This window comes from Tamandua tetradactyla, chromosome 15, assembly GCF_023851605.1.
Source record: "Tamandua tetradactyla isolate mTamTet1 chromosome 15, mTamTet1.pri, whole genome shotgun sequence".
NCBI classification, from domain to species: Eukaryota; Metazoa; Chordata; class Mammalia; order Pilosa; family Myrmecophagidae; genus Tamandua; species Tamandua tetradactyla.
The window spans coordinates 20,663,277-20,686,138 of record NC_135341.1 but is presented as its reverse complement, the minus strand read 5'-3'; the positions used below and the strand labels follow the sequence as shown (position 1 = coordinate 20,686,138).

At 37.1% G+C, this 22,862-nt stretch overlaps 1 protein-coding gene and 1 pseudogene across 6 annotated transcripts in view; one reads left to right on the top strand and one right to left on the bottom strand.

Annotated features, from left to right (window-relative positions):
• Window positions 1-22,862, top strand: part of ATXN7 (ataxin 7) — a 150,108-nt gene that overhangs the window by 71,414 nt on the left and 55,832 nt on the right. The gene's annotated exons all lie outside the window — the stretch shown is intronic.
• Window positions 20,437-20,923, bottom strand: LOC143657718 (activated RNA polymerase II transcriptional coactivator p15 pseudogene; annotated as a pseudogene).

Here is a 22,862-nt window from a genome sequence, read left to right as displayed (position 1 = left end):
CCAGGGACAGATGGCTTCAGAGGGGAATGTTATCAGACATTCCCAAAATAACTAACACCACTTCAAACCAAACTTTACCAAAATATTGAGGAAAAGGAGCTTCATTTTATGAAGCTAATATCACTTTAGTACAGAAACTGGGTAATGATGCTACAAGAAAGGAAAACTACAGACCAATTTCCCTGATGAACACAGATACAAAAATTCTCAACAAAATATTAGCAAATCACATCCAACAGTGCATTAAAAGAATTATACACCACAACCAAATGGGATTTATACCAGGAATAGAAGGATCCTTTTCTGATAAAAAACATTTCAGAAGGTAGCAATCAAAGGTAACATCCTCAATATGATAAAGGCATATATGAAAAACCCATAACCAATATTTTATTCAATGGTGAGAGGCTGAAAGCTTTTCCCCTAAGATCAGGAATGAGGCAAGGATACCTTCTGTCATCACTATTTATTCATTGTATTAGAAGATCTAGCAAGAGCAATCAGGTAGAAAAAAAGAAATAAATGGCATCCACACTGGAAAGCAAATAGTATAACTTTGATTATTTGCAGATGACAGGGTACTATACTTGGAAAATCCTAGAGATATACAACAAAGTCACTTAAGCTAATAAACAAATTCAGCAAGCTGGCAGTCTATAAAATTAGTGTACAAAAACATCAGTTATGTTTCTATACACAAGCAATGAGTTAACTGAGGAGTCAATTAAGGAAACGATTCCATCCAAAGTAGCAACTAAAAGGATCAGGTATCTAATTCATTAGGTATCTAATGAACTTAACTAGGGATGTGAAGGGCTTGTACACAGGGAACTACATAACATTGTTAAAAGAAATCAAAGAAGATCTAAATAGGTGGAAAGACATTCCCTGCCCATGGATAGGAAGGTTAAGTTAAGATCTCAGTTCTACAGATTCAATTGTACAATTAAATATACAATACAATTCATATTGATCTACAGATTCAATGCGGTATCAATCAAAATTCCATCAGCCTACTTTGAAGACTTGGAAAAACTAGTTACCAAATTCACCTGGAAGGAAAAGAGAATCCAAATAACTAAAAGCATCATAAAAAAAGAAAAATGAAGTGAGAGGATTTACACTTGCCAATTTTAAACCTTATTATAAAGCCATAGTGGTCAAAACAGCATGGTACTGGCACAAAGATAAAAGTGTACTGAACAATGGAATTGAATTGAGTGCACAGAAATAGACCACCAAATCTATGGTAAACTGATCTTTGACAAGGCCCCCGAATTCACTGAACTGGGACAAAATAGTCTTTTCAGTAAATGCTTATGGGGGAACTGGATATCAACATCCAGCTAGAAGAATGAAGGAGGACCCTTACCTTACACCCTATACAAAAATTAACTCAAAGTGGATCAAACACCTAAACATAAGAACCAGTACAATAAAGCTCCTAGAAGGAAACTTAGGGAAACATCTTCAAGACCTAGTAATAGGAGATAGCTTCCTAAACTCTACACCCAGAGCACAAGCAACAAAATTAAAAATAGATGGGAACTCCTCAAATTCAAATGCTTTTGTGCCTCAAAAGATTTTGTCAAAGATGAAAAGGCAGCCAGTTCAATGAGAGAAGATATTTGGAAATCACACAATGAATAAAGGTTTGATATCCTGTATACGTAAAGAAACCATACAACTCAACAACAAAAGAACATGCAACCCAATTATAAAGTGGGTAAAGATATGAATAGACATTTTTCTGAAGAGTAAATACAGGTGACTAAAAAGCACATGAAGAGATGCTCATGCTCATTAGCTATTAGGGAAATGCAGATCAAGACTATAATGAGGTACCACCTCATACCTATAAGAGTGACTGCTTTTAAACAAATAGGAAACGATAAATGTTGGAGAGGATGTGGAGAAATTGGAGCACTTAGGCACAGCTGGTGGGGATGTATGATGGTACAGCTGCTATGAAAGTCAGTCTAATGGTTCCTCAGAAAACTAAATATCGAGTTGCTCTATGACCCGGCAGTACCACTATTCAGTATATACCAAGAAGAGCTGAAAGCAGTGACACAAATAGATTTACACACCGATGTTCATAGCAGCATTATTCACAATCACTAAAAGATGGAAACTATCCCAGTGCCCATCAACAGATGAGTAGATTAACAAAATGTCGTATATACTATGATGAAGTATTATACAGCAATAAGACAGATTGACATCCTGAACCAGATAACAAGATGGATGAGCCTTGAGGACATAATCCTGAGTGAAATAAGCCAGACATAATAAAAAAAGGATAGATACGGTATGATTCCACTTTTATGGCCGTGGTAAAGGTAAAATCAGAGGCTTATAATACAGAATATAGGGGACCTAGAGATACACAGAAGCTTGAGGTGGGTGAATAGTTTGCTAATGAGATTGAATTTAATTTTAAGGGAGTAAACAAGTGAAGGCAGTTTACTAGTGGGTCTATAAGTAATATTACCATAGTGAAGGTGAACATGGTTGAAAGGGATTGTATAAACTCATGTATCCCACCAGTGAACACTACAAATATAAATAAGTTCTTGCATGAACTACTGCAAAGGTATGAATCTTATGTAAAGAGTGCATAATTTGGGGGTATGGGAGCGGAAATGCTGTTGCATGCTCTGGGCTATGTTTAACAGGAAACATCAACAGTACTGCAATACCAGGGATACATAATGAGGAAAGGAACAAGAGTTAGGGGGAGGCTTGGATTTTCTATATGGTCAGGGTGTATTTATTGGCTATCATTCTCTTGGGAGCAATGAAATTATGTAAAATTGAGAATGTTGATGGACTGTTGACTTTGGACATTATACATGAAGCCCAGTAGATAAAAGTAGCTGAAAGATGCCCTGATGGATGAGTAAATTGGCAAACGATGGTATAAACATGTGATCGGAGACTATGCTGCTACAAAAAGGAAAGAAGTTGTGAGGCATGCAACAATGTGTATGAACCCGTGGGACTTTTGGTGAGGCAAAATAAGCCAAAAACAAAAGACCAGATATTGTCTGATCTCATTCAGAAGATTTATAAGAAAACTGGGGCCTGTATTGTAAGCTCTTATAGCAGTCACATTTAGCCTGGAGTGGCAATCGTTATTTCTGGATTTTGAGAGGCTGTTTCATGTATCTATAACCTGGTAAGTAGAGGTAAGAATGAAGATGATCAGGTCATGACTAAGATAATTAGCAATACAGGGGTATAAGGAAGACATTACCTTTATTTTAGAACTTCACCTACTGTTTGAGACCAAAGGAAGATGGTTTTATTATATCCAGAACCTAAGTTTTCTGTAACACCCTAGTCTAATTCAACTTGTCCGGATAGATCATTTAAACAATCCAAACACAGCCCAGAACAAGAATGAGAGCCTTTAAACCTATATGGCTTAATATAATGCCTGGATGTATCCCAGAGTATATTAAGCAGATAATGAGAAAGTATTGGCAAAATCCCTTGAGGTATGGGAGAAAAATTTTGGAACTATTAAACTTCATTACTGGGGAAACCCTTGATACTGTGTCAAACATTAGGGACACTCAAATCACTTGGCCAAGCCCTTCATCTTGAGGCTTGCTCTTGTGAAGCTCATGTATGTAGTGGAGAAGCTTAGCCTGATAGGTATACCAAAGAGTCACCCCCAGACGACCTTTTGGTTGCTCAGATGTGGTCTCTCTCTCCCCCCCCCCCATCTCTGCGAGTGAAATGATTGCCCTCCCCGCCTACGTGGGGTATGACATCCAAGGATGAAAGTCTCCCAGGCAGCATGTTAACCCCCAGGGATGAGTCTGGCCCTGGCACCACAACCCCCAGGGATGAGTCTGGCCCTGGCACCACAGGATCAACAATTCTATCCTAATCAAAAGGCGGAAAAGAAATGTAACAAATAAAGTATCAGTGGCTGAGAGAGTTCAAGTAGAGTTGAGAGGCTACTCAGAAAAGTGCTTAAATGCAGAGGGGCCAGCCCTTCTAGAACATCAACTAGTTCCATCCCTCTATTCCATATGATCGACAGCCCTTCCAACATGGAAAAATTAGAATGGGCATAGCCCAAATACTGCTAAAGAGTGGGAGAGAGATCAAAGCTGATGGTGGAGTTATACAGAGAAGGTTGGGTTTAACAAATGAATATGAGTGCTGAATCATTGTACTATTTCTTTTTAGCCTCCAATATCTTACAGTAGCTGAAAATAAAAACCTAACATTATGGAATTGTAACCCATACCAAACTCTGAAATGTGTTCTACAACTAATTGTTGCAAAGTACTTTGAAATTTATTGCTTTTATTTATATATGTTATTTAAAAAGAAGGAAGAGCATAACAGAGAAGACAGGATTTAACAAATGAGTATGACAATATTCTTGTTGGTCTTCAGTGTCTCAGAGCAGCTAGAATTAAAAATAAGAAATCGTGAACGGTAACCCATACCAAACTTTAAAGTCTCTTCTATAACTGCTTGTTAAAATGTACTTGGAAATTTATTGCTTTTTTGTATGTATGTTATATTTCACAATTAAAAAAAAATTTTTTTAAGTAACTTCAGCCAGAAAGACTGGTGTGAATTTATAGCTTTTACCACCTCAGATATTAAGAACTGGTTAAAATTAACAGGCATGCACATTGCTTGGACTTAATGTTCCTTACTGTACATTGAGGTGGTTTGGATTCTTTTAGATGCCAGCATAAATTAAATTTTTCTAAAATATCATTTTCATCAGAGGATGAGTAAATAGAAATTATTCAGTTTTTTTGAGCTAATAAATTGGTTTCAAAGAATGTTAGTGTTAGGGCAAACTGTTTCTTACTCTGTGAGTTCTTATGATCTGATTTTGGTAAAAAATGCTTTTTCTTATTGTTGACAAAGCTTCAACGTTTGTGACTAGGATTGCCACCATATAGTTATATTAATCTGCTCCACAAAACAAAGCCTTGCTATTTATAAAAGTGCTTCTTCTCCACCTTTAATGTTTTTATTGTTGTTGTTTCTTATTTTTTTATTATCACATTGACTTAGTGCTGGAATGAATGGCTTCAACTATATGTATAAATGTTTTTTTTTTATTTGAAATAATTTAAAACTCACAGGACATTTGCAATAGTGATGCAAAATCTATACAGAGAATTCCAGTCCTCCACTATCCCACCCAGATACCCAGATCTACCAACTTATAGCATTTTGCCACATTTGTCATTTGCTATATCATTTAGTAAATTATCTACTTTTCAAACATTTGAGATAAGGTTGTAATACATCATGCTCCTTGAATACTGAATATTTTCATGTATATTTCATAAGTAAAGGATATTTACTTACGTAACTATCTTAAATACAATGGTCAATTTCAAGAAATTTAGCATTAATATAAAGCTTACAGTCTGTAATCCAGTATTATCACATCTGAATATTGTCCTTTTGGACCATTCCTCCTCCACCATTATATTCCATCCAGATCGTTTATAGCATTTAATTGTCATTATCTTTTTGGTTACTCTTTTTTTTAGGAAACATATACACCATAAACTTTCCCACATCACCCTCTCCCGAGCGTATCATTCAGTGGGGTTAATCACATTTACAATATTACATGCCCTCACCACCAACCATTACTAGAACTTTTCCATCTCAGATTGAAGCTCTATACCCATTATGCATCAACTCCCTATTCCTCTTACTCCCCATCCCTAGTTACCTGTACTCAACTCTCCATCTCTGTGAATTTGCATACCTGCTATAAGTGGAAGCATAGAATATCGGTCCTATTTTGAGTTAGTTAAGTTGGATTTTAAATTTGATTCCGGGTTGAGTTCATGTGCAACAAACTGGGAAGCCGAGGCCATAGTGCATGAGATAGATAGCTTTTTACTAACGTGTTGCAGAGAGAGATGCCATGAGGGGTCGACAGGAAATGTGATTGGCTCAACCAGCAGATGGTGAGCACACCAGCAGAGCAGGAGGGACCTGTGGGCTTATGCCTTTATTATGGTCCAGCAGTGACCATTAGCACATTTTGTACAGGGTCAAGGATTGGTTAGGTTAAAGCAAGTGTGCAAAAAAAGGGGGAGGGACTAAGGTCCAAGGGCTTTAAGGATTGTTAGCTTATCTTTTGGGACCAGCTGTGGATTTTGGGTGAGGTTATGTGGGTGATATGGGTAGTGGCCACAGATGTGAGTTGGAACTCTTGGGGGAGTTTATTCCTCAGAGGCTGCAAAGGTGCTTATTCTAGGTCAAAGATCAGTGTGAATGTAACTGACTTAGCCAAAATAAAATAGGTGCTAAGACAGCTCACAAAAAACGTTGATAGTTATAATATATCCCATTGTCTCTCACTGAGGGACATTGTTGTATGTATCAGAACTTTTTTTTTTAACTTTCTGTATTGTATAGTATAACGTATATATACAAAGCAAAGAAATTAAAAAGCAATAGTTTTCAAAGCACTGTTCAACAAGTAGTTACAGGACAGATCCCAGAGTTTGTCATGGGCTACTGTACGATCCTCTCAGATTTTTCCTTCTAGCTGCTCCAGAATATAGGAGGCTAGAGGGCTTAAATATTTCTTTATCATCACAATCAACTTTTGTGCCTTTTTTTTTGTGAACAATATCATATATACAAAAAAGCTTAAATTTCCAAGCACAGCACCACAATTAGGTGTAGAGCATATTTCAGAGTTTGATATAGGTTATAATTCCACAATTTTAGGTTTTTACTTTTAGCTGCTCTAAAATACTGGAGACTAAAAGAGATACCAATTTAATGATTCAACATTCATATTCATTTGTTAATGCCTGTTTTCACTGTATTAACTTCACCATCACCTTTGATCTTAACCATCCCTCTCTTTAGGGGTATTTGGGCTATGGACATTCTAAATTTTTCGTATTGGAAGGGTCTGTCCCTAATATGGGGTAGGGAGATGGAACTATCTGATATTTTGCAGAGGCTAGGCTAGGTTTTAGGACTTATCTGGACCAGAGACCCATCTGGAGGTTATAGGTTCATGGAAAGTTGCTCTAGTGCATAGCTTTTTGTATATATTGTGGATATTAAACCCTCATTAGCTATATGGTTTCAAAGTATTTTCTTGCATTCTGTAATAATGCCCTTTGCACAAAAGTTTTAAGTTTTGATGAAGTCCAGTTTTCTATGTTTTTTGTTACTTGTGCTTTCAGTGTAATGTCTAAAAATCCACTACCTAATACATATCCTGAAGACATTTCCCTATGTTTTCTTGTAAGGGTTTTATAGTTTTAGCTCTCATATTTAGATCATGGATCCGTTTTGAGTTCATTTTTATATATGGCATAGGTAATGATCTACTCCGATTCTTTTACATGTGAACACCCAGTTTTCCCAGCACCATTTATTAAAGAAATTGTTCTTTTTCCATTGAAGAGGAGTGGGTCCCTTGTCAAACTTCAGCTGACCATAATTGCGGGTTTATTTTTTTCCTCTCGATTCTATTCTATTGGTCTGTACCTCTTTCGTTGTGAAGTGCCACACTGTAGCATTGTATTGAAGTTGGGAAATGTGGCTCTTCCAACTCTGTTCTTCTTTTTTAAGATAATTTTGGCTATTCAAGGTCCCTTGCCCTTCCAAGTGAGTTTAATGAATACCTTTTCCATTTCTGAACAGAATACTGTAGGAAGTTTGATTGGGATTGTATTAACTCTGTAAATCTCCTTGGGAAGCATTGTCATCTTAATTCTAAGATCACCAGCCCATGAGTATGGAATATCTTTCCATGTGTTTAAGTCTTCTTTAATTTCTTTCAGTTATCATTTGTAGCTTTCCTTGTACAAATCTTTTACATCCTTGGTTAAATTTATTTATAGATATTTTATTCTTCTATTTGCTATTGTAATGAAAGTGTAGACTTGGTTTCCTTTTTGGATTGTTCATTTCTTGCATATAGAAATACCAGTGTTTTGTTTTGTTTTGTTTTGTTTTTTTAGCATGGGCATGCTCTGGGAATTGAACCCAGGTCTCCAGCATGACAGGCAAGAATTCTGCCTCTGAGCCATCATTGCCCACCAGTGATTTTTGTATACTGATTCTGTAGCCTGCTGCTTAGATGAATTCATATGTTAGCTCTAGTTGCTTTCTCATTATTTCATTTTCATTGTCCACATGTATGATCATGTCATCCACGAATAGGAATAGTTTTATTTTTTCTTTTCTAACTTGGATGCTGGCATACATGCACCCTAATATGTGTGCAGAAGTTATTCTGCTCCCTCCAGAATGAGAGCACAGGCTAGCTCCACACCGAGCTGGTGAAGGGGTAAGAGGGGGGCCAACAAGGGTGTCTGGCAATCCTACTGTTGATTTTGTCTAGATTCATTATTCTCCCTCTTATTGCAACCCTTTAACTGTTATTTAACTGTTCTTTTCCTTTTAGCTTCAAAAAAGAAGGTTCTGCCAGTTCTTGTGTGTTGTTTTAAACCTTCTGTGAGGGAATGGAAGTCCTGGAGTGCCACTCCACCATCTTGAATGGGGTGGGGTCCTATTTTAAATGAGTTATTTTATTTGACTGTTAAGCAACTTTATTTTGGGATAAGAGATGTGTTTCTTTTTTTTTCCTCCCTCTGTACTGGCTAGATTTGGACACTATGTTTTTATATTCTGGGTTTTTTCCTACTTTGTAATTTTCAGTGGTAAATTAATCTTTCTAGGATTGGTATTCATTTTGAAGTCTGCACAATAATGATAGCTTTCAATTGTACGTTATGGGTTACTGAGCCTTGTTGCATATATTATCTCATTTCCTGTTCTTATTAACCCACTGGATGAATTATTTTATTTTACAGTTTACACATCGTACTCCTAAATTAAATTTCATTCACACAGATAAAATGTTCCAGTCCATGTTTTCTGACTATACCAATGTAGTGCTCATGTATGCAGTAAGAATGTATAGACTTTTAAAAGATCCAGAGAAGATATAAGAATCGTATGTCACAAAACTGTCATTAGTTACCAAAGTTCTAGCTCAGGTAGAAATTTAAGGTTTGTTTATAATAACTGAGTTAGCATTGTAAAGTTGTTCCTTCAAAGACAGAATTTAGTAATTGAAAGGCATAATGGTAGGAAGATGTTCAATTTAGCAGTCATTGGATTTTTCTTTGCCTGTTCTTTTACTTTAGTTAACACTGAATCACATAGTAGCTATTGAAAAAGCCAGGCTCCTCCTGTCTTTGTACAAGCATAGCATTTTGTAGCTTCTTTAGATAATTGGTTGACATATTTATTTCTGCAGTCAATATAAAGATTAAAATTTGTTTCACAGGGAAAAATACTTCCCTCTTTTGCTTTAGTTATGACACATGACAGGAATTTCTCCTGCAGTCAGGGGATGAGCCAGGAAAAGGGAACAAAGCAGGCACATCAAAATCTGAGAAAGACTTTACCTCTTGACAGAAATCCTAATTTGACTATTGCAGCTAAAGTAACTGATTATTGATGTACAAGTAAATATAGAGAATGCATTTTTTTCTTTGTAACAAATCAAAAGGTTCTAATTAAAATTTTCAAATAACTTGAGTAGCATTATATCTTTCTCCAACTAATATAATTTTGTTTATCTTTTTTGCTTATAGTTGTATAAATTTGCAGCTATATTTAAAGTGGTGTCTTTCCGTTAATCATATCATTTATGGAAACAACATTTTAATTTCAAATTAAATGAAATTAATATCACATCATCCACGAATAGAAATAGTTTTATTTTTTCTTTTCTAACTTGGGTGCTGGCATACATGCACCCTAATAGGTGAACAAAGGTTACTTTCTGCAATCTCCAGAATGAGAGCACAGGCCATTAAGTGAAGCATTTAATCGATATCTGTGCCTTTGTTAATATCTGTGTCTTTGAGGTTGCTTTTAAGAGAAATTAAACACACTGGCACTGGTATTATTTGTACATTTAATAAATATTTGAATACCCACTATGTGCTAGGCATTGCTCTCCACTGAACTAGATAAGCAATGTATCAGATTTCATGCATATTTTAGTTTGTTGATGCTGCTGGAAATGCAATATACCAGAAATGGTTGGGCTTTTGTAAAGGGGATTTATTAAGTTACAAGTTTATAATTCTAAGGCCATAAAAATGTCCAAACTAAGGCATCCAGAGATAGATATCTTGACTCAGAAAGGGCTTATGCAGAAACAAAAGGACAAATACTGTATGGTCTTACAAATATCAACTAATATTAATGAGTGAACTTTGAGAGTTGAAGGTAAGAATATAAATTATCAGGAAATAGAAATAGGAAGAGATTGGGCATTTGGTGCTGAAGGAATACAGATTGTGCAACAGGACTGTAAAACTTCAGAACTGGATAACACAAATACTACCTGATCGTAGCCCAATAATATGCAGACTCAGAGAATTGAAGTCCAGAGCATGGGTTATCAGGTTGGAGCTTTTTGTAAAGGTTCCTAGATTGTAGGCTGGTACAGCGGTCACATATATTTAGGAGTTGTAACTGATACTTCTAAATTCTGAGATACTGAGCTATTTGTATATAACCTTATCATTCCCTCAAACTTCGGGTATTCATGTGACACCTGAGACTCAGAGTTAGAGTGCTGAAGCTGTGAAAGTCAGCATTACCCCATTCAGCAAATGTTAAAAAAAGCTGAAAACAGTGATCAAACTTCATCTAGAGATATGAATAAAGCTGATCTGGATAGGACTAAGGTAAATCAGAATACTGGGTAAAAGATATGACCTGTATTTTTAGAGTTCAGCCTCTGTGCAAGAACAAAAGGAGAAGTGTTTGTTTGGTGCAAAATTTGTATTTTGTGTAGGGCATTCTGTAATTTAAGTTGTATGGTCAGAGTACTTAAACACCATAATTACATGGAATTTTTTTTTAACTTTTATTGTATAGTATAACATATATACAAAGCAGAGAAATAAAGCAATAGTTTTCAGAGCACTCTTCAACAAGTAGTTTCAGGACAGTTCATATTTTTCTTTTGTCATGAGCTACCATACGATCTTCTCAGGTTTTTTTCCTCCTAGCTACTCTAGAATTTAGGAGGCTAGAGGGCTTAAATATTTATCATCAGAGTCAACTTTTTTGCCTTCTTTTTTTGTGAAAGATAACATATAAAAAAGCAATAAATTTTTATAAAAGCACAGTACCACAGTTAGTTGTAGAACATATTTCAGAGTTTGACATGGGTTATAATTCCACAATTTTAGGTTTTTACTTCTAGCTGCTCTAAGGTACTGGAGACTAAAAGAGATATCAATTTAATGATTCAGCATTCATATTCATTTGTTAATGCCTGTCTTCACTGTATAACTCCACCATCATCACCTTTAATCTTACCATCCTCTCTTTAGGGTTGTTTGGGCTATGGTCTTTCTAAATTTTTCATATTGGAAGGATCTGTCACTGATATGGTTTAGGGAGATGGAACTATCTGATGTTCTGCAGAGGCTGGGCCCTCTAGGCTTCAGGACTTATCTTGACCAGGGACCCATCTGAAGGTTGTAGGTTTCTGGAAAGTTACTCTAGTGCATGGAACTCTTGTGAAATCTTACATATTGCCCTTGATGTTCTTTAGGATTGGCTGGAATGGTCCTGGTTGGGGGTTGGCAGGTTATGAAAGGTAGCAAGGTCTACCTGAAGCTTGCATAAGAGCAACCTCCAGACTAGCCTTTCAACTCTATCTGATCTCTCTCTGCCACTGATACTATATTAGTTACACTTTTTTTCCCCCTTTCAGTCAGGATGGAATTATTGTTCCCACGGTGCCAGGGCCAGATTCATCCCTGGGAGTCATCTCCCATATCACCAGGGAGACTTTGGCCCCTGGATGTCATGTCCCATGTAGTGGGGAGGGCAATGATTTCACTTGCAGAGTTGGCTTAGAGAGAATGAGGCCACATTTGAGCAACAGAAGAGGTCTTCCAGAAGAAACTCGTAGGCATGACTATAGGAAAGCTAAGCTTCTCCACTACATACATAAGCTTCACAAGACCAAGCCTAAGATCAAGGGCTTGGCCTTTTGATTTCGGTGTCCCTAATGTTTGACACAGTATCAGGGAATTCCCTGATGGTTAAGTTTAGTAGTTCCATATTTTTTCACCCATCCCTCAAGGGACTTTGCCAGTACTTTGTAATTATCTGCTCAACATACTCTGGGATTTATCCAGGCATTATGTAAATTCACAGGATTAAAGACCCTCATTCTTATTCTGGGCTCCCTGTGTTTAGATTGTTTAAATGATCTATCCAGACAGGTTGAGTTAGCTTAGGTGCCAGAGAATATTTAGGTTCTGGACAAAATAAATCTTTCTTCCTTTGGTCTCAATGAGTAGATGATTTTCTAAAATATAGACGTCTTCCTTACGCCTGTATTCTGAATTACCTTAATCCTGACTTGATCAGGTTCATTCTCATCTCTGCATACCAGGTTATACATATATAAAACAGTCTTTCAGAATCCAAAAATAACTATTACCACTCCTGACTAAATGTGACTGCTATAAGAGCTTACAATATAGATCCCTGTTTTCTTTCTTTTTTTTTTAACTTTTAAAATTATATAATATAACATGTATACAAAGCAAAGAAAGAAAAAAGTAATAGTTTTCAAAGTACTCTTCAACAAGTCGCTAAAGGGCAGATCCCAAAGTTTGTCATGGGCTACCATACCATTCTTTCAGATTTTTCCTTCTAGCTGCTCCAGAACATAAGAGGCTAGAAGGAATAAATACTTTTTTATCATCACAATCGGCTTTTTTCCCCTTTTTTGTGAAAAATAACATAGAAAAAAGCAATACATTTCAAAGCACAGCACAACAATTAGGTGTTGAACAGATTTCAGAGTTTGGTATGGGTTATACTTGTACAATTTTAGGGTTTTATTTCTAGCTGCTCCAAGATACTGGAGACTAAAAGAAATATTAATTTAATGATTCAGCAATCATATTTGTTAGTTAAACACTACCTTCTCTGTATAACTGCACGATCACCTTTTATCTTTCTGTCCAGCTCTTTAGGGGTATTTGGGGTATGCCCATTCTAACTTTTTCGTGTTAGAAGTGCTGTTAGTAATATAGGGTAGGGAGCTGGAACTAGCTGATTTTCTGCAGTGGCTGGGCCCTCTAGGTTTCAGGAGATTTTCACTCCTGGATGTCAGTCCCACTGAGGGGGAAGGGGTATGAGTTCAGTTGCACAGTTGGGCTTAGAGAGAGTGAGGCCACATCTGAACAACAAAAGAGGTCCTCTAAAGTAAATCTTAGTCATACTTATAGGTAGGCTAAGCTTCTCCGCTACATATATATGCTTCACAAGAGTAAGCCTCAAGATCCAGGATTTGGCCTATTGCTTTCAGTGTCCCTGATGTTTGACTCAGTATCAGGGGATGCCCTGATGGTAATCTTTAATAGTTCCATATTGTTTCTCCCATCCCTCAAGGGACTTTGCCAATACTTTTTTATTATCTGCTTAATATACTCTGGGATGTATCCAGGCATTGCATTAAAGTATACAGGATTAAAAGCCCTCATTCTTATTCTGGGCTCCCTGTGTTTCAGTTGTTCAAATGAGCTATCCAGAGAGGTTGAGTCAGGTTATGTGCACAGAAAATTTAGGTTGTGGACAAAATAAACGTTTCTTCCATTGGTCTCAAAGAGTAGGTGCAGTTCTAAAATACAAACAGTGTCTTTCTTACTACTGTGTTCTGAATTACCTTAATCCCAACCTGATCAGATTCATTCTTATCTCTAAGTAACAGGTTATAGATATATAAAACAGCCTCTTAAAGTCCAGAAATAATAATTACCACTCTGGGCTAAACGTGTGTGCTATAAGAGCTTACAGTCTAGGCCCCTGTTTCCTTATAAGCATTTTCTGAAGGAGACCATACAATAATTGTTCTTTTGTTTCTGGCTTATTTTGCCTCACCAAACGCCCCACAGGTTCATTCACAATGTTACATGCCTCACGACTTTTTTCCTTTTTGTAGCATCATGGTATTCAATAATATGAATAAACCGTTGTTCACCAATATAATTCTCAGTCAGGGCATCCTTCAGCCACCTGCATTCATTAGGCATCATGTGTAATGCCCAACATCCAACAGTTGATCAGCATTCTCAATTTTAGATAATTTCATTGTTCCCAAGAGAAGGATAACTGTTAAACACACCCTCATGAAATAGAAAATCTAAACCTCTCCTTAACTCTTGTCTCTACCCCCATGGTGTTGCTGTGGTATTGTTGATGTTTTCCTGTTAAACATAGCCAGTAGCACACAATAGCAGTTTCACCCTCTACCCCAAACTTATATAATCTTTTACAAGATTCATACCTTTGCAGTAGTTCATGCAAGAACTTCTTTCTATTTGTAGTGTTAATTGCTGGGACACATGGGTCTATACAACCCCTTTCAATCATGTTCACCTTCAATATGATGATATTACTTATAGACCCATTAGTGTACCACCTTCACTCCTGTTTATTTCCTTACGATTAAATTCAGCCTCATTAGCAAATTATTGATGGACACTTGGATTGCACCCAAACAGTAATTGGACCAGGATTAAAGAACGTTGGTTTTCTGGAGTACACAACAGTCTCAAACCGGCACAATGCAACTTATATTCTGATTGGGGGAGGAGTGGATGGAAACTGATGAAGATATAAAATAAAATAAGATCGCTTCAATCAGAAATAATGCAAGAATGACATAGACACTTTTAATAAGGCTGGTCTTTGACATTTAAGTCATGTGATGGAAAGGAGCCATCCATTTGAAGATCTGGAGAGCCACTGTTACAGACAGAGGAAATAGTACATGCAAAGTTACTAAGATGGAAGTGGACTTGGCAGAAAGACCAGTGAGGAAGCTTAAGGACAGTGTGCAAGGAGGAGAGAGGGCTCCAGGTTGAGTTTGAGAAAGGAAAATGGGGCCAAATAGCTTTGGGCCCTGCAAGCCCTGAAGGAAGTCAGAATTGGACAGTACAGGCACTATGAAGTCATCAGAGGATTTTGAGTAAGGAAGTGACATGATAGGTTTATGTTTGCTTATTTATGGAACATAGGGACCAAGAGTGGAAGAACGGACACCAATTAGTTGGCTGTGTGCTATTTCAGGTAACAGCTGATTCAAGTCCAAAAGCCTAGATTAGAATTGTTTCGGTAGAGACTGAGATGTTATGGATGGAATTGAAATCTGCATCACCAATATAAAGCCAAGCAGGGCTTGCTGATGGATTGAACATCAGCAGTGTGGAAATGGAAGGGGTGAGGAATGGCCAGTGGAGTGGAATTTTTGGTGTAAGCAGCTGGATGAATTTATTTAGCTTATGGATCGTGGGGGTGTGTTTTCAATTTGTGTGGGTATTTTTTTCCCTTAAATGAGATATACTGACAAAAATGAAAAGCCTTATGTATTAGCTAGAGTTCTCTAGAGAAAGAGAATCAACAGGAGATATCTGTAAATATAAAATTCTTAAAGGTGTCTGATGTAACAGGGGATGTAGAGTCCAGGGTCTGTAGGGCAGGCTGCCATTGCAGTTCCAATGAAGGTCCTCAGTGAACTCTTGCGAGAGGCTGGCTAGCCAGAGCAGGAAGAGTGATTGTCTCTTCTGAATCCTCCTTAAAAGCCTTCTGGTGATTAAATTAAACATCACTCATTGCAGAAGACACCCCCCTTAGCTGATTACAAATGCAATCAGCTGTGGATGCAGCCAATAGGCTCATGATTTAAGTCCATGAAATATCCTCATAGCAACAGACAGGCCAGCACTTGCCTGACCAGCCAGCCAGGCACCACCACAGACAGCCTGGCCAAGTTGACACATGAACCTGACTATGACACCTTGGTTTATTTATTATTTTCACTATTTAGACATTTTCTTAAGAGGTTAAAAAAATAAAAGTAATAGTTACTGCAGTGATGCCAAATTTTGGAGTCATTTATCCCTTTCAGTGATTTGTTCTTTAATGGAACACGGTAATTTGGTCATATAAACCAGGAAACAAAAGAAGGTATGTTTGCTTTCCTTGGATTTTTCATGTTTTCATAATGTGTTGGTTTGGAAGCTGCCAGAATGCTATATACCTGAACTAGAACAGCTTTTTGTTTGTTGTTTTGGTGGCTTAAAACAACAGAAATTTATTCTCCCACAGTTCTGGTAGCTAGAAGTCTGAACTCAAGGCATTGACAAGGCCATGCTCTCTCCGATGGCTCTAGCTGAGAAGGATCTGTCCTTGCTCTTCCTCCTTTTGGTGATGGCCACCAATCCTTGGCTTTCCATGACCTGTAGTGGCATAATTCATCTGTCTTGCATCTTCATATGACTTTCTTTCTATGTGTCTCTGTTCTGTATCTCTTCTCTTATTCCACTGAATACAGTTCTCTCCTGTATTGAAGTACAGCTTTTTTGCTGGTCCTCCTCTCCCAAGACTTTTCTCTTACCTCTGTGGAATGACTTTAAAAAAAGGGAAATTTAATAAGTTAAAAGTTTATAGTTCTAAGCCTATAAAAATGTTCTGACTAAGGCATCCAGGCAAAACTGCCTTAATTCAGGGAAGGTCGATGGATCAGGAACACTTCTGTCAGCTGGGAAGACATGCTGGTCTCTTACCTGGCCCCTTGCTCCTGGGCTCTGTAGCTTTTAGCCTCTGTTCCTGTGGGGGTTCCTCCCTTTGCTCTCTCAAGATTCAGGCTTGCTTAACATCTCATGACGACGTGTGTTGGGCTCCAAACATCTCCAGACATCTATGTCTTTGTTGACCAAATGTCAGCATCTGTGTCAACTCTCTCATAAATGCTTCCTCTTTTAAAGGATTTCAATAAAGTAATCAAGACTCACCTGTAATGGGTGGAGTCACATCTCCATCTCAGCAAAGGTCACACCCACATTTGGGCCCATCATGCCTCTCTGGAGATAATCCAATCAGGAAGTCTCCCTGCAGTGCTGAGAGGATCTGCTGCCCCCACAAGATTGGATCAGAATTAAAGCATACTTTTCTGGGGTACATAATACTTTCATCCAGCACAGGTAATCACTTACTGATATTAAAATACATACTTTGTTTTTAATTCTTAAATAATATATATGCATATTATAAAATTAGTAACCAATGCTGGAAGATAAATATGCCATCAGAATGAATAAAACTCTGCCGTCTTCTCAAGGGTATGATTTGCCATATACCCCTAGAAGTTTTTTAGACTTTGGACAAAGTGACTTTTATATGCAAGTTCCCTCTCCCCTTTCATCTTTTCTTTTTAAATATGTGTCCCTACATATATGTATTTCTGTATCTACGCATACACACACACACACACAGTTATATCATATGAAATTTGTTCGCAACTTTTCTTCGGGGGTGGTGCATGGACCAGGAACTGAACCTGGGTCTGCTGCATGGCAAGTGAGAGTTCTACTACTGAACTGCCCATGCACATTCCCCTTACCCCCTAATCTTTTTTTTTTTTTTGAGGAAAAGTTATTTTTATTAAATTTCCGATTGCCCTCCTCTGCTTGTGTGAACTTCAGCTGTCATGTCCCTTCTCTGGCTTCACTCTCCTCATTTGGAGTGTATTGATGTGAACCATGGTCTTTTGAGGGCTTGCAGCAGTCAGTGGTGCCTGGAATAAGGAAATCCAGTCCTTGCTAATATCAAACCAGATTAAGACATGTGGGGGTGAATTCCAAGATGCTGCTTATAATTTTTATGAAATTATATCCCTGTCCTTCATGTCCTTGAACATCTTAAAGATTCAGACTTTGCATTCTGTAGGACAGCCACTCACCTCATTCCATGCAATGTTATCTAAGATAGACTCAGGCCGTGCATTCTTTTTTTTTTAAATTTATTTATTAGTTAAAAAAAATTAAGAACAAAAAAAACTTTAACATATAATTCTGTTCTACATATATATTCAGTAATTCTCAATATCATCACATAGTTGCATATTCATCATTTCTTGGAACATTTGTATCAATTCAGAAAAAAATAAAAAGACAACAGAAAAAGAAATAAAACAATAACAAAAAAAAGATTATACATACCATACCCCTTACCCCTCACTTTCATTTATCACTAGCATTTCAAACTAAATGTATTTTAACATTTGTTCCCCTGTTATTTATTTTTATTCCATATGTTCTACTCGTCTGTTGACAAGGTAGATAAAAGGAGCATCAGAGACAAGGTTTTCACAATCACACAGTCACATTGTGACAGCTATATCATTATTCAATCATCCTCGAGAAACATGGCTACTGGAACACAGCTCTACATTTTCAGGCAGTTCCCTCCATATTACATCTTGAATAACAAGGTGATATCTACTTAATGCATAAGAATAACCTCCAGGACAACCTCTCGACTCTGTTTGGAATCTCTCAGCCATTGACACTTTGTCTCATTTCCCTCTTCCCACTTTTGGTCGAGAAGGTTCTCTCAATCCCTTGATGCTGAGTCTCAGCTCATTCTAGGATTTCTGTCCCACGTTGCCAGGAAGGTCCACACCCCTGGGAATCATGTCCCACGAAGACGGGGGGAGGGTTACCCCCTAATCTTAATGCATATTACTGTCTTGTTGCCTTATTACATGTAATGCTTTAATGACCATCTTTCATTTGGAATGTGTGTTAGTCGGTGTTTCAGCTTATCCATTCTCCACATCCAAAGCTGGTGAGAGCCTCCCTCACTTTGGCACTGCTATGATTTATTGAACTACCTCAACAGTTCTGAAGTAGTATTCTGTCACCAGAATAAAGTAAGGAAAAGTGAATTTGTAGTAGTATCAATCAATAAAATATGAATTGCTAGTGTTCAACAGTGCCTCGGATATGGAGGCACTTTGTTTCCTGCATGTGGAAATCATTAGCTGTATAGGATGACTGTGCTTCAGATATTATAGTGGACATTTCAGGATATAAATCCACATTTTAGTTATATTTGCTGAAAAATGTTTTTCCTCACAGTCATTTCACAAGACTAACTTGCATGGTGACTCCTTAAGATAGACATATGTTTAAACCTGTAAACCTGTGGTCTTGAACGTGGCCAGAAGAGGGAGTATTTATCTCTTCTTTCTATTGTAACACCTACTGTGTGATTGAGATAATTCTTCATATCCAGGTGCTAGTCCAAGCCCATAAAACAAACTGGTTTGGGGCAAAGGAACAGTGGTTAAATTTAGCTATTTTCCTTCCACTTTCAGCATGGTGTGTTTAGAAATCCCAGTCTTTAGGTTTACTTCAACATTTTGTTTTTAAGTCAACGGTTCTTAAATCAAACTTCAAAATAATATACTCTTTCAGGGGTTGCAAGGGTAGTTCAGGGGTATTCTGAGACCCATGTTCAGTTCCTGGTCCATGCACTTGCCCAAAACAAACCAGCAAAACAAACAAACAAAAACAAAAATTAAGTATATGATGCTGCAATAATGGGATACTCACATGGGAAAATAATGAAATGTGATCCTGCCATACAGCATACAAAAAAAAAATAATAATAATAATACACTTTTTCTTCTTGTGTTTGAAAGTTTAGAAATGGGCTCAGGTAGAGTAATTATCTTAATTTAAAATAAGTTAAATACAAGTGGTCACCCCCTAATCATACGTGACATAATTCTTTTTTTAACCAGTTTTATTGAGATGTATTCACATACCATATAATTCATCCAAAATGTACATTCAGTGGCTTTTAGTATAATCACATAGTTGTACATTCACCACCAAAATCAATTTTAGAACATTTTTATTACCCCGAAAAAAACATCATACTCTTAGCAGTCACCACTCAATCCCTCTATCCTTTTCCAGTCCTACATAACCACTAGTCTAATTATGTCTCTGTATATTTATTTATATTTGATTTATATTTGCATCTTAAATAAATGGAATCAGATGTAGTGTTTTCTTTTAATTCACCTTGGGTCAATAATAGGCTTCTTACACATGATATTTTGTAAAGATTGAAACTCTTAACATAGAGGGTTTGTAGCATGCTTTAGAAAGTTAAGCTATTGTTTTTTCAAATTGAATAATGGACTTTTTTCTATATGATTCATACTGTGCTCACTTGTACCAATTGAATGTCAATATGCTTAGCCAAACAATGAAATGAGTGATAAAATCAGAATAGACTTGGCTTGATGTAATACCAGAATTCATGGTTCCTAAATTTTTCTTCAGCTTCCTTTACAATGTTTTTTTCCCTTATTACTTGATTTTATTTTACAATTAATGGTAGAAACAAAACAACTACTTCAATGAAATTGACGATTAGCTTCACTCAGAACATTTTTAACAGTTCACTTAAAAAAAATAATAAACACCTTACAAACTAAACTGTTCTGCAATCCAAATGTACAATTACTTGGAAAACAACCTTTTAGAAAGCAAAAGCCAATTTAAAAAGACAGGTTAAGACAGCTAGAATAGCACAGATTTGATGTGCATCAATATCAGAAAACTGTTCTTTCCTGCGTCGCCATTGCTCAGGATTTAAAAAGAGTATCTTTTCTAACTGGTTTCATTTCACCTTTTGGGATCTGCCTCATACTGTCTTGTATCAATTAGATATTCCCTTTAAAGCCCAAAACACCCATGTGCCTTATTTTCCCAATCTGAAATGTCTTATCTCTGCTGCTGCTGCTGCTGCTGCTGCTGCTGCTGCTGCTGCTGCTGCTGCTGCTGCTGCTGCTGCTGCTGCTGCTGTGCTTGGGAAATGATAGGGCTCTTGAAGTTTCGTCAGTCTTCTGCTTCTTTCTAGGTTTTTCTGGAGTAACTTGCTTTTTCCTCTTTAGCTTTGTGTCAACTTCACTATCAGAATCACTGCCAGATGAGCTTGAAGAAACAAGTTCTTTTGATTTAGGCATTCAAGAAAGGGAGGTGGTCGTAAGATGCCAGGAACATGCTAGCAGCTGGCAATGGCTTGGGCAAGGGAAGACAGGTTGATTGGAGAGGATGTGAGAAGCATCAGTACAGAGGAGATGGTGTGGGAAATGCCATTTTCTTCTCTCTATGTATTCCCTCCCTCAGCAAAACGGTCATCCTACCATACTCTCATGCCACCCCTTCCCTGCCCTTTTTGGACCAGGGTCCATACTCCCTCTCTCTTGGGGCAGACGTGGAGGCCCGAGTCAGGCCACAGAGTGGAGCTGACCCACATGCACACACACACACCGCTACACACACACAAAATATTTTTTATAACAAAATTTGTTAAACCACTGTCTGCATAGATTTTGGGGGGTTGATGGTGTATATAACATTTATTTTTCTTTTAAAATTTGTCTTTTCATATTTATACCCATATTTTTACATAAATACACAAATGTAATAATCTCAAGCAATGCTATTCTTAGTACAGCCTACTTTTTTAAATTTCATTGGCCCTTTCTGCCTGCCTACCTCCTCCAAACTGTGACCCTCTTCTCTGTCCTGAAAACTGTTAGTTTGGTGTGTAAGTTACTATATATCCTTCTGTATTTTTTTTCTCATGCTCATAGCTCTGTACAAGCACATTTCCTTAGTGTAGGGGCTTTGGTTATAGTTTTACAAAAAGTGAATCCTATTATGAACATTTCTACCCTTTTTCTACTCAGCACCTCACAAAAATTCATTCGCAGCCCTGTATAACTCTAGTCTGTTTGTTTTAATGCCTGCATACTGTTCTAGAATATGGTTGTGCTATATAGCTTCTTCAGCCAGGTCCATCTATCTATAGACGTTCGCTTCATTTCTCTGTTTTTGCCTCTAGGAAAAAAGCTCCAGTAAACACCCTTGTACATAAATATTGGCAGTTTTGTTTATATGGAATTAGTCTCAGGAAGGGATTCCTCCTAGGTTAGAAAGGATTGTTGTTAATAGCTGCTGCTATATTGCATTCCAGAAAGGCTCTAATACTTTATATTTCCACTATCCTCTGCCTGCTGATTGTGTTTATTTTTCTAAGCTTCCATTTTAATTTTCTGAAGTTTCTTACAGGTCCCTTAACCTCACATACACTCCCACACACATATACACACAATTAATTGTGAAAAATAACATATATATATATAAGCAATAAATTCCCAAGCATACCACAACCATTAGTTGTAGAATAGATTTCAGAGTTTGATATGGGTTGCAGTTCCACAATTTTAGGTTTTACCTTCTGGCTGCTCCTGAGACACTGGATACTAAAATAAATATTATTAATATAATGATGAAGGAGTCATACTCATTTGTTAAATCCTTTGTACTCTTGTAGCTCTGTCTTCTCCTTTGATCTTTTTAAAAAATTAGTTTTTGTTGATATATATTCACATAACATGTTATCATCCAAAGTGGTTCACAATATCATCATATAGCTGTACCTTTATCATCACAGGAGACTTTTTTTCCTTTTTTGTGAAAAATATAATCAAAACAATACATTTCAAAGTGCATCGCAGCAATTAGTGATAAAACAGATTTCAGAGATTAGTATGGGTTACAATTCCACAATTTTAGGTTTTTACTTCAAGCTGCTCTAAGTACTGGAGACTAAAAGAAATATCAATATAATGATTCAGCAGTCATATTCGTTTGTTAAACCCTGTCTTCTCTGTATAACTCCACCTTCACCTTTGGTCTTTCTTTCACTCTTTAGGGGTATTTGGACTATGCTCATTCTAACTTTTTCATGTTGGAAGGGGCTGTCAGTTAATAGCTGGTCTGGACACACATCTGTAGGTTGTAGGTTTCTGTAAAGTAACCCTAGCTCATGGAATTTTTGTAGACTCCCCCTTTTGGTCAGGATGACATTGTTGATTCCATGCTGCCAGGGCCAGG